Consider the following 12707-nt stretch of genomic DNA (forward strand, 5'->3'; position numbering starts at 1 on the left):
TAAAGCTCTTAATGGTCTTAGTCCTATTTATCTGATCTGCTTTTATCATATGAGCCCTATCGGACTCTCAGGTCCTCAGGTAGTCATCTTTTAACTGTCCCAAGAGTTCAAACTAAAACTCACGGTGAGGCGTCATTCAGCTTTTACGGACCCCGTTTGTGGAACAGTCTACTTGAGGATCTGAAGTCCGCTGCGAGTGTTCATATTTTTAAAAGTAATATATACATAAGTAACTCAAAACATATATTTTTTTAAATTTATCTTTTAATTTAAACTTTTACCTGTTTTAACTTAAATGATCATTGTTATTGTTATTATTATAGTTGTTTTAAATTAAATTATCATTACTATTTTATTTAGTCTCCATCTGATCTTAGGTCTCCATTTTCATTTTTACTATAACTTTTAAGAGCTTTATGTTTACTTCTAAAATTATTCTGTCCACACAGACATTTACATTGACAGTCTGGTGTAATAACAGATTTGCTTTGGGTGTTTTGTGGAGTGGGTAAGACTGTTTTTAGTGTCAGGATAACTATGCCTATTGACATGCACTAGTCTAGCACCAGCGACCTCTGCAAATACAAGGACTGGATGGAATATTTAAAAAAGTGTCTCCACACGTCTCCAACACTCTCTTAATTCCGGGCTGTCCCTTTTTAAACATGTGTGAATGAAACAAAACAAGTCCAGGTATGTTTGTGATGAGGAAATATTATAACATAGATCAGAAAATAGCATAATATAAGCCCTTTAAAATGTATTTGTTGTCACAGGCCTGCAGCAGGTTCTTGGGTCTAGTCATTAATATAAATGATCATTTGTGTTTACCTTTTGGATATTTCATGACAAAGAACCAGTAAAGAAATCTGGCTCTTACCCCCAGTTGAAAACTGCTACAAATGAATAAAAAAAAAAAAAAAAAAGAAATACACATAACTTTACTTTAACTTTACATGTAACTTTACTAGATGGAGGGTCTGCCACATGCTACATTCTCTACATTCTTTCTACATTATATAGATTTTCCTGGAAGATTCATTACCATCTCTGAGAATTTGCAGAATGTCTCCCCCCAATCTTCACCCAAATTCTATTATCTAACCTAAACTACAATTTTAACTAAAAGTATGTAGGTTAGCTTCGTAATCAGTACAAGTTCTTGAGCGTTTAAGGTTTTTTACATATTTTCTCTGATCCCCCAGGAAGGCAAAAGTTAAAAAGTAATTTAGGCTGAACTTGACCTTGGTTAATACTTGACTTGAAATTTAACAGATTCAGCAGAGAGGTTTAGGTCGTCGTTAAAGAAAGACAGAGAGTATAACACAAACAAAGTCAGGAGAAATAGAGTGTAAACAGGCTTAGGGCGATAGTGGCTCAGTTTGTCAGTGTTCGAAATCTGATCTAAAGGTTGGCAGTTCAAATTTAATGACTCATAATTCAGTTAGATCTCAACTTTCACAGATTAATGCTGTCATTGTGTCCTTGGGCAAGACATTTACTTAACCCTCCTTGCCCTCAGTGTCTGTGCAAAGCTTTGAGTTTGGGCGTAGGAGAGGAAAATGTGAACATTCACCATTTAAATAAACAAGGACTCTCTAAACCTGGATGTAATCAGGCTTAAACCGCGACTTATTCTTCAAAAACATGACAGACACATCTAAACCAAATCTAAACAAGCGCTTAACCATGAATAAACCTTTTCATTACAGCAAAACCCATATTTAGGCTTTCTTTTTTTAAACAGAAAATGCTCTGTTCCACCTTATGATGTCATGTGGCAATACAGGAAATGCTCCACTGTGTTTTTAAACTCCATACACCTTCACAAGAATCATTTGGATATTTTCAGCCCTGGAATTGGACCAAGACTAAACAAAATCAAAGCCACAGCAGGACTGAGAACTAAACCAGATCTAAACCAGGACTAAACCAAATCAAAACCAGTAGGACAAAAACTAAACCAGATCTAAGGACAATCAAGCACAATCAGAGATGGCAACCTGATCCCCCATGAGGCATCGGTGGGGGCAGTTCATTACCATGGAAGCAGCTTATGAGGAGCCCAGCCCATATTACATGATCATTATATCCACAATGCAATGCAATGTGTGTATCTGTACAGACCTATGAACATTTGTGTGATATTGGTCACACATGAGAATGTCTGTGTTTACTAGTGTGTAACAAAAATGTCATTTTTCATGAGTTCCATATATGTTAGTTGTGTGACTGTAGATCTGTGTGTTGTGTATCACCAGAAAGAGAAGAAATACAAATTATTTTCATTCCAATTACAATTTTAAAGGCATACACTAAAGGAGAAAGGAACTGTTATAATTAGTGATTATCTCGAAAACTATTAATATTTGACTATACAAATGCATAGAATTATAAATAGATAATAATTTTTCTGAGATTTTGAGACCACTCCTGTTGCTCTAGCTCGATCCTTCCTACAGTTATGACCAAAAATGCATATTTGACCTTGATTACCTTGACCTTCATGTGACCTTGACCGGTTTCAACCTGTAACATCCAGTGTACCCCGGTTATGTGTGTGCCAACTTGTGTGATGATTGGATGAATATTTTAGCCCGCAAATGGATCGGAATTTGCCAAAATTGTCTATCTTTTACAATGGTGTGACCTTTCCTTTGACCCCTGTGACCTCAAATGACCTTAGATTGTCACCAAACCTTTTTTGCTTCATCGGGCATGGGGGCTTGACCCACGTACCAAATTTGGTGACAATCGGTCCATAAATGGCAGAATTATCATGGGTGGACAGACACAAAGATACACACACAAACACACAGGGTGAAAACAAAACCTGGTCAACTCTTCAGGGACCAGGTAACCAGGACTAAACCAGGACTAAACCAGGGCTAAACCAGGGCTAAACCAGGTGTAAACCAGGACTAAACCAGGACTAAACCAAATCAAAACCACAGCAGGATTGAGAACAGCAGGCGATCTCTACTGAATAAAAAGTAAAAGGCTGCTAAAAAAAAGTAAAATGTAGCTGCTAACTTGAAAACTCCCACGCCATGACATCACAAGGTGGAACTGAGCCTTTTAAGCTTTAGAGATATAGGCAGACTAATAATAGGACTTCTCAAACGTGTGAAGGAAGCAAAACACAACTGCAGGTATGTTTCTGATGAGGTAACAACATTATAACATGTCTTAAAATCCACAATAGTCAAATCTGCGTGATATATTTGACCTTTAAACATAATAAAACCTGGACTAAACTGGAACTAAACTTGGATTTAATTGAGCATTAACATGATTGGACTCCAAAAATCGTGCATGCGCTGCTAATTCACGCATAGGCCAGTTTAATCCCTTTTGCATTTTCCCATTTATTAGATGTTGCTGCTCTTCTGGGTTGAGCTGCATTCTTTAGGAACAGCTGCTGCCATAATGTAATTGTCAAAACATCACGGGTTGAAAACACACCCAGCGCTTGACAAATCAGACCTCTGTTTTGAAGTTGTACAAGGAAAACAGGAATTATATGGAAACCAGTGCTCCCACGGAAACTATGTGCAGGTTTAATAGTGGCAAAACTGGTCCATAGACACGTACTCTGTATTTAGGTTTGGCCTGTAGGAGCGGTGTCAAGTCCAGACTTATTTGTTTTGTTGCATTTTTTTAAATAAAAAAACTAGACAATAACACTCTATATTCATGACGATATGGCCAATTTGTTTTTTAAGCCGGATGCCCTTCCCATTGCAACAAATGACGTAGAGCGCTAATGAGAGTGTCTTGTCCAAAGAAAAGAGGGATTTTAAGGCTCTATGTTATAGACAAATGCTACCGGCTACATTAACGTTACATAATAATCTGATCCAACTTTATTTGTATAGCACATTTTACCAACACGAAGGCTCCAAAGTGCTGCACAGGGGAGGCACTAGGGATATTGTATCATTTAATGTGATGATACAGTATCGATATCATGGACTGCTGTTTTGATATATCGCCAAGAGTGTTTTATTGAATATTTTACTAAATGATTTTGTTACAGCGCTACAGTTTTGTTGCTTGTTTAGTGGAAGAAAACTTGTTTATGCAGCACATTTGACATTATCACTGTTTTAATGATTAAAATGTTTGTGTATCATATGAACTTAACAAAGACTTTTAGTATCACAGCCATGATTTAGCCTTTATTTTTTAATGAACTGTATTGATTTGATTTGAAATGTATCGTATTAAATCGTATCAAATTGAAAACGCACTGTATCGTGATATGTATTGTATCGGCAACTTCTGAATGATACCCAGCCCTATTAGGCACAATATAAATTAACACATTAAATAGAATAAAGCATAAAATAAATAAATAAGTCAATAAAAACATAAAAAAATAGAAAAATAGCAAATAAGATGAATAAAAAATAGTCAGAGGACCACACAATTTTCATGCCGTGTTAAAAGCCAGTGAGTTAAAGTGTCTTTTTAAACGAGACTTAAAATAATCGACTGAAGGGGAAGGAGGTCTTAAAATGAGAGGGGAAAGCGTTCCAAAGTTTGGGGCCAACCAATGAGGAACAATGAGGTTGGAAATGTATGTTGGGGCCAGTCCATGAAGCGCTTTAAAACAAACAATAACATTTTAAAATAAGCTCTACAAAATGAATTGGGAGAAAGTGCAATGAGAATAAAAAAGGTGTGATGTGTTCTTTATGACGTGTGCAGGTTAAAAGACGTGCTGCAGAATTTTCACTGTCACTCTAAGTGTGACAGGGAGAGGTGGGAACTTGCAAGTCGTGACTTGGACACGAGTCAGACTTGAGTCACTATTTTTAGAACTTGAGACTTGACTTGACAAAATGGACTAAGACTTGGGACTCAACTTGGATTTGAAGTTCATGTTAAAATCTTGTCAAAGCATTTAAAAATTAACTAAACTAATTTCTACAACTCTTGTATACTTTATAAATACTCATATATAAATATACCATGACTTTTTAAGTACAATTTAGTTTAAAATTCATATAAATTGCAAAAATCTAAGATATATTTGGTACTTTGGCTTAAAAACTTGAAGTAACTTGAAGTTCAAATCAGATGACTTGAACTTGACTTGGACTTGTGGGCCAGTGACTCGAGACTCGACTTGGACTTGCCTGTATTGGTGATGGGACTTGAGATCAAAGACTTGAGACTTACTTGAGACTTGGAAAACAAAGACTTGGTCCCACTGCTGGTGACAGGTTCGCTTGGCTGATCCCAGGGTACAGGGCATTACATAAGTCAAGATGTGTAGAGACAAAAGCCTGGATCACCTGCTCCAAATCATTAAAATATAAAATCGGTTTGAGTCAGGACAAAAGCCGCAGGTGATAAAAACTGCATTTAACCACTGCATGTATCTGTTTGTCAAACTTAAAGGTTGACAGCTATAGGTTTAGTATATTGTTGCAAAGAGCCCACGCCAAACTGAAAATTACAGCAATTAATAAGTTGTTTTTAGTAATTAAAGCTGCACTATGCCATTTTCTAGTTGAGGGTCTGCCACCTGCTTGTGTTCATGGTGATATTTTTTGTCGTAATGTTCAACAGTGTGACATTAAACAAACCTAAGCTAAGTTATAGTCAGATCTGTGGAGAGGCGACCCCACCCATGGTTATAATAAATTGTTTTTCGAGGTGTTTTTGAGTCATAAAACATTTGTAGTTAGATATATACGTTCACTGTCGTACTGTGGAATATTTCAAGTGAAGTAAAGTATTCAGAAAGACACGTAACAAACCCTATACCCACGGTGCACCTGTACATATGTTCCCCAATGTTCCGGATCAGTGCACAGTACATTTCAAGAACATATGACAGAAATATGTTTTGCCTGATACCAAAGAATGTCGACATAAATAATTTCAGATGGTGGCGCCTCGGGGCACTTTGAAGTCATGGAAATATGTGGGCAACAATAAAAAGAAGATTTAGTGTTGAGTCTTCAAAGATGGATTTTCTACACTTTATTTCCACATGTGAGTGAGAATATTGTGAGTTCTTTAAATACCAAACTATATGAATTTTTATGATGAAATGTTAAAATCACCTCAAAATCTCAAAAATACTCATACTCAGAGTTGTGTCTTGTTTCACTCACCCTTTTTAGCTTTTGTTCAGTGGAGATCGGCAGTTCCACGGCTGAAATCATCCAAATGATTTTAGTAAAGGTGCAACACAAAACAAAAACAAAACACAACTCCAGGTATGTTTGTGATGAGGAAACAACATGCTAACAGAGATCACGAGATTATATAATATGGCCCTTTAATATCAACTCTGTATCTTCTTGAGAAAAAGCATGAATATTTTTTCTTCAGAACAGAATCACTGGTCTTCTTTTTGGTACAGTTCATTTTTATAGTGATAAATAAATGCATTTTGTGGATGACATTGCAGAGATTTTAAGGCTTTTTGTTTTCTTTTTAAATCTTTACTGACACATCATGCAAGCTATGTATTTCTTCATTGACTCATAGCAGTATAATCTGATTTGAATGTATTTTTACTACAAAAATAATTCAAGTTATATTAAACAAGCAATTTACCCTAAGGTCTCTCACTCACCAAACAAAATTCAGTGTCATATTAAATTAGATTTTTACTTAAACTGATATAAATTATATTATAATCTAGAAACAATATGAATATATGATTTAATATCTGAACGCGACTACAGAAATGGTTCTCAGTTAACTATCTAAGCCCCTGTATTATGCAAAATCGACTCCTGTGAGTGATAAGATGTTAGAATGTTGTTAGATCATCAAAACATTCCTGGAGTTGTGTTTAGTTTCATTCACACATTATGTAATCCTTTCTTATTAGTCTGTCTACACCTCCAAAGCTCAAAATGTTCTGTTCCACCTTGTGATGTTATGAAGTGGTAGTTTTCAAGTTATCAGCTGCATTTTACCTTTAATTCAGTAGAGATTTAGCCAGGCTGGTGCCACCTAGTGCCTCCGCTCAATTTCATTTCTCTCCAGAGACTAGATCAGGAATCGGAATACACTAGACCAGGCATGTCCAAACTATGACCCGTGAGCCAAATGCGGCCCTCAGACAGATTTTTCTTGGCCCTCAGGCTTCCAGGTGAATTGGCCCAAATTACCTTGTATCAATTAAAAAATAACTTTTTACTGCAAGTTTTTTGAAAATCTCCCTTGATAAAGCGAATATTTCATATTTAGTGTGTGGTTTTAAGGATTTTATCATGAATAAAGACTGACGGTTCATTCTAACGTGATAAACATGCTCACATTTCACTTATTTACTATACTGAGCACCAGTCTACGGCCCTCGATCAGCCCTCTGCTTCATCTGTGTTTAGAGATGTGGCCCTTGATGAAAAAAGTTTGGACACCCCTGCACTAGACGGTTTGCAAGAACCTCAGAAGTGGGAGTCCGAATCAGCAAAAAGCCATACATTCTGTGTTGGCAACGATTCCCGAGATTGAGGATTTAAAGCCAGAATAAATAGAATGTTTGGTGAATTTTATCAAGGGGAAACACGTTATTGCTCTTCTTCCTACAGGATTTGGGAAAAGCTTAATATACCAGTTAGCCCCGTTAGTGGCGCATTACATACGTCACGACCAAATAGGAGCGATTGGTTAAATTTAAAAAAGTACCGGCCTACCGTCGAGCGAATGAATCCTAATGCTGCGAGGTCAGCTACTAGAGATTGGCAACTAGGGCTGAAATTATGCAAATGCAAAAGTGTTTTCATGTGTGAATGAAAACACAACTCACAACAAGCGTAATTTGAGCCTGTGACAAAAATGTGTCTCTTACATAACCTGCTCTGGTAACTAGAGACATGCAAATCCAAGAAAAGTTGTGACTGTGTGCTGGGTCCAAAGATAAAAATTATGCAAAACAAAAAACAGATCCACACTGCAGTTCTTTAGAGCTCCCATATGTGCCTACAATAATACGTCCAAGTCTGAAGTGCTAATTAAATATAAGAAATATAAGAAATAGTGCTGTCATGCGATTAAAAAAATTGAGAGATTAATTAATTATGATCTGTAATTAATTAATCTAATTAATCTCATTTTAATCTCACCTAAAAATTGCAGAGAAAAGCCTTCAATTTGAGGTATTTTCATTTAAATTCATTATTACATTATTGTGGCAGATCAAAAGACTGATATAGAACAAAAAAAAGTGACTTGATAAAGTAATTTATTGTTTAACAAATCTCCCCAAATTGGCTGTTGAGCCCAAGTCTCCATGAATAAGAAACTGTTTGCTGTAAAGTAGCAAAGACGAGGAAATCTGAACATAATAACCTTTGTCTACTTAAAGACAATAAAAAGTCCAGTCTTTCCTTAACCATATTAAAAATATTATTGATAGAGAAATGCTTTATATATGAGATCACTGGTTTTAGTCCTGGTTTAGACCTGGTTTAGACCTGCTTTAGTCCTGCTTTAGTCCTAGTTTAGTCCTAGTTTAGTCCTGGAATGAATTAATCCTGGTTTTAGTCCTGGTGTTAGTTCTGGTTTGGTCCTGGTTTAGTCCTGGTTTAGACCTGGTTTTAGTTCTGGTTTTAGTTCTGGTTTAGTCCTGGTTTTAGTTCTGTTTTAGTTCTGGTTTTCCTGTTTTAGTTCTGGTTTAGTTTGGTTTAGACCTGGTTTAGACCTGGTTTGAGTTCTGGTTTTAGTTCTGGTTTAGTTCTGGTTTAGTCTGGTTTAGTTCTGGTTTAGTCTGGTTTAGTCCTGGTTTAGACCTGGTTTAGACCTGGTTTGAGTTCTGGTTTTAGTTCTGGTTTAGTCCTGGTTTAGTCCTGGTTTAGACCTGGTTTAGTCCTGGACTGGATAAGTCCTGGTTTTAGTCTTGGTGTTAGTTCTGGTTTAGAGGCTCACAGGAGGAAGCGCGGTTTACGCCGCGTACGCGAGAAAACACGATCCACACGCGGCTCACGGGAGCACGTCGGTGTCCGCGCAGTGTAACTACGGAAGGAAACGTGGTCCGCGCGTTCTCAGGTTAATGACGATGATGAAGGTGTGTGTTTGTGTTTGTGTGTGTTTTGTGTGCGTGTCCCCTCATGTGGCAGGTCACTATAGGACAGTAGTGCAGACATCATGAGCCTATGCAGGTTGTTTTCACCAGTGACATTTAAGTTGTAGGCGATATTATATTAGTTATTTTCTTTTATATTTCACGTCGGGAGAATAATTTCCAAGACACGAATGCGTTTTTACCTGTGCACTGCTGCCTCTGTTCTACTGGCTCTTCGACCTCGTCCATTGTGCGACTGACGCCGCCAACGTTAACATGACGTTGACATCGCTCTTACTGCGCGCGTTTTGTGTGGGTTTCCGGCAATGAGTGGAATTACCGAAATAAAAAAAATGTATAAATGTGTTTTGTGTGTGTGTGTTGTTGTCCCAACAACACATAAAAACAGGTTTTATAATAAAGCAACTCACATACAGAAACACTAAAGTTAGAGATTAAAAATGATATTAACGCGATTAAAAAACATAACGCGCTAAATATGACTGTAATTAATTAATCGCAATTAACGCGATAATTTGACACCCCTAATAAGAAATAAGAAATATTATGTTCTTCTGTATTTTTTATTTATTTATTTATTTTTGTATATAATTGTAAATAGTGAAAATACATGTGGCTGTGACAAATTAATACAGCACTTTAAAACCGAGTGAACCCCTGTTTGTAGTGTAGATTTCATTCAACAATTATAATCTTTTTTTTTTTTTTTACACTGGGACTGATCACATAGTGGGTCAGGTGACTAAACTTGGGCCGATATATACAGTAAAACAGGTGTCAAACTTTAACTTCCATGTCTGAAGAAGGGCTTGACTCCGAAACGTCACATTGTGGTGCCATTAAAATAAGAAGTTAGGAGCTCCAAAGAACTGCAGTGTGGATCTGGTTTCTCTCAAGCATAAACTACCCCCATGGATTAGGATGGATTTTTGTTTATAGACCACACAGACGAATTCCCGTACAGAGCTCAGTGCTACTTCCTGTAACTTTTCTTTTTCTTTCTAACTTTTTCCTTTTCTTCAGAAACTGCCTCTGAACTGATAAAAATATGATGAAAATATGCATTTAATATGGCAGTACTGCACCTCTATAGGGGAGTGACTGCTAACACATGACATTTAGATTGTGTGGATGACATACAAAACCAGTTCAGGCATGTGGAAAGTTGATTTTGCATAATATATCCTTCTTTAAAATCCTTTTCAAGTCAGTATATTAACATTTTATACTGATTTCTGTGCTTTTCCCGTTATGTGAGCACAAAAAATGACAATGTATTTAAGTTTGAATCTTGAACATGACCAAAACTACAATGTTTCTTCTCACTATTCTCGTAAGATCTTGTTATTTCCAGTTCAAATTTTCCGTCCTGTCCTTCACATACAGTGTTTTTCAATAGTTTTAGTCCTGATTCTGCACATTCCTCACATGCACCTGAGGTTTTCTGGTTTCAGCAACTATTTGTGTCACCATTACAGTACACAGAGGTTGGCCTATATAGTATGTTGTGCCCACATAGTACACCTAATCCTCGGCAAACATTCTAGTTTGAACAATAAGAGCTCAGTTTCTGCGGTACAATGAGGGTGTGATCCAGGTGAGAAGGGCATCAAGGTTAGAAAATGATCATTTGCTCTGACAAGTGTTATTAGCTTCATTAGGTAAAGGTATGTGCATATTTTAATTAACACAAGAAACAAGAAACAGGTCAGTTGGCATTGCTCTCATTTCAGCTTATTACATCATTTGAAATTTTGTAACATATAATTCTAAAAAAAAAAAAAGTCCATAAATTGAGAACCTTTGCATATGTGACTGATGATAATCTGTTTTTTGATATACAGTGTGTCAAATGCTCAAATCAACAACTCTAAAAATAGATACTACAGCCGTTTCCAAAGTTTGGGTTGCATGATGACCTGGACGAAATCACTGTAAAATGAAGACACTGTAATTTTATCTGTTTTGACAATGATGACTGCATATTACATTTGGTCAAATAAGACAATAAACTGCTCAAATGTTTACTGCAGGGTGTCTCAGGTTGACCAGCTCCTCAGACAGAGCCTTTGAGGTGGTTGCAAAACTGTGGAATGAACTGCCTTAGCACATTAGACAAAAAGGTACATTTTTAAAAATCTCTTCTTAAAACACATTTGTTCACTTTGGCTTTTGACACAGTTTGGGATGTTGATATTTTATTAGTTGTTTTTATTATATTCTGTTTTTATCCACATATTGCTTTATTATTTTATAGTTTTTATTAGATTCTGTTTTTATTCATATGTTGTTTTACTGTTTTTATTGTTTCTTATTTAATTATGTTCTGTAGCACTTTGGTCAACCTGTGTTGTTTTTAAAGCATGTTATGAATAAAGTTGCAGTTGCAGTTGCAGTATACAGTTATCTAACTTAATCAGCTGATTAAAATGATTTGCAAACTGAAATGACTACAGATATCAAGTTCTTTGGGTGAGTAATGGGTTAGACGGAGAGTTATTTTATGGGTGTTGGTCTGAAAGGTTTATAATATGACTGTCAAACTGTTAAATGTTTTTATGATATTATGAAATTAAAATAATAATTTGGATTGCAGCTTGTAATAGGAGTTTTAATATGTGTCCTGAAACTACAGCAAAGAAGAACCACAGGCCTGTAGGATTTAGTCTTTTTAGGTTATACAGTAAGTCCAAGACATATGTCGAATCTCTCCCCACTCCTCACCCCAGTCCTGTATGCTCCCGTATACTAAAACTTTAAAAGAAAATATTTAAAAGGGGGTTTTAAGGGCACACTTTGATATAGTTCAGTGTTTATCATCAGTACTTCTTCTTGTTCCTCAGTGGCACATAAGACAGAGTGTCCTTTTCCATCAGAGCTTGTCCTTGGCACAAGTCTCCTGCTGTCCCTTTGTCATAGTCCAGACCTGCGTATCCCGTCTCACTGTTCTTCTTAGAGTATCTTTGGGCCTTCATTTTATAAAGTCAGTGACCATCTCCAGACTGTAGGGGGATCATGTGGCTCATTACATGTCCCCCATTATGACCATCCTCTTTCTTTCACTATCTCTAGTTTGGTCCTTTTAATGTTGAACACTAAATCCACTTTTTCCCGCTGCTAAACTGTGTCCATTGTGTTCTAACTGCATTATCTACTCTTACAGGTTTTTTTTGTAAACTTTAGTGCAAACTAGGTACATTTGCAGCTTTCTGATCAAAACATCTAACTCTAAGTGTGCCGCTTCAGTGGCCTCTGCAATTTCCAGTAGATAATAACATCACACAGAACAGCCCTGATTACAGACTGGAGTGTGCAAAGACCAGGCTGCAGGGGTACAAAGTTTGAAGTGCGGATACTTCTTAGATCAGTCACACTGTTCCTTATACTTCCAAACCCTCCTCCGCCAACACTCTTTACTTTACTCCACAAACACTGCCAAATTTATCGGCTTTATTTGAAATGTGTTTGTGGCAGGCTTTTGTGTTGAAACCACTTTATTATAAGGATTAATCTCAAACATTTGCTTTTGTCATCTTGCATGTTTCTGAATTATATAAGTGCGGACATGACGTTAGTCTTGAAGATTTTTTGTTTGTTTATGTCACTGCTGTTAGACATGTTATTAAATTTCAAAGGAAAAAAATCTACA

This window comes from Boleophthalmus pectinirostris, unplaced genomic scaffold (assembly GCF_026225935.1).
Source record: "Boleophthalmus pectinirostris isolate CB_2022bp ecotype Guang Dong unplaced genomic scaffold, ASM2622593v1 HiC_scaffold_6, whole genome shotgun sequence".
Taxonomy (NCBI): Eukaryota; Metazoa; Chordata; class Actinopteri; order Gobiiformes; family Gobiidae; genus Boleophthalmus; species Boleophthalmus pectinirostris.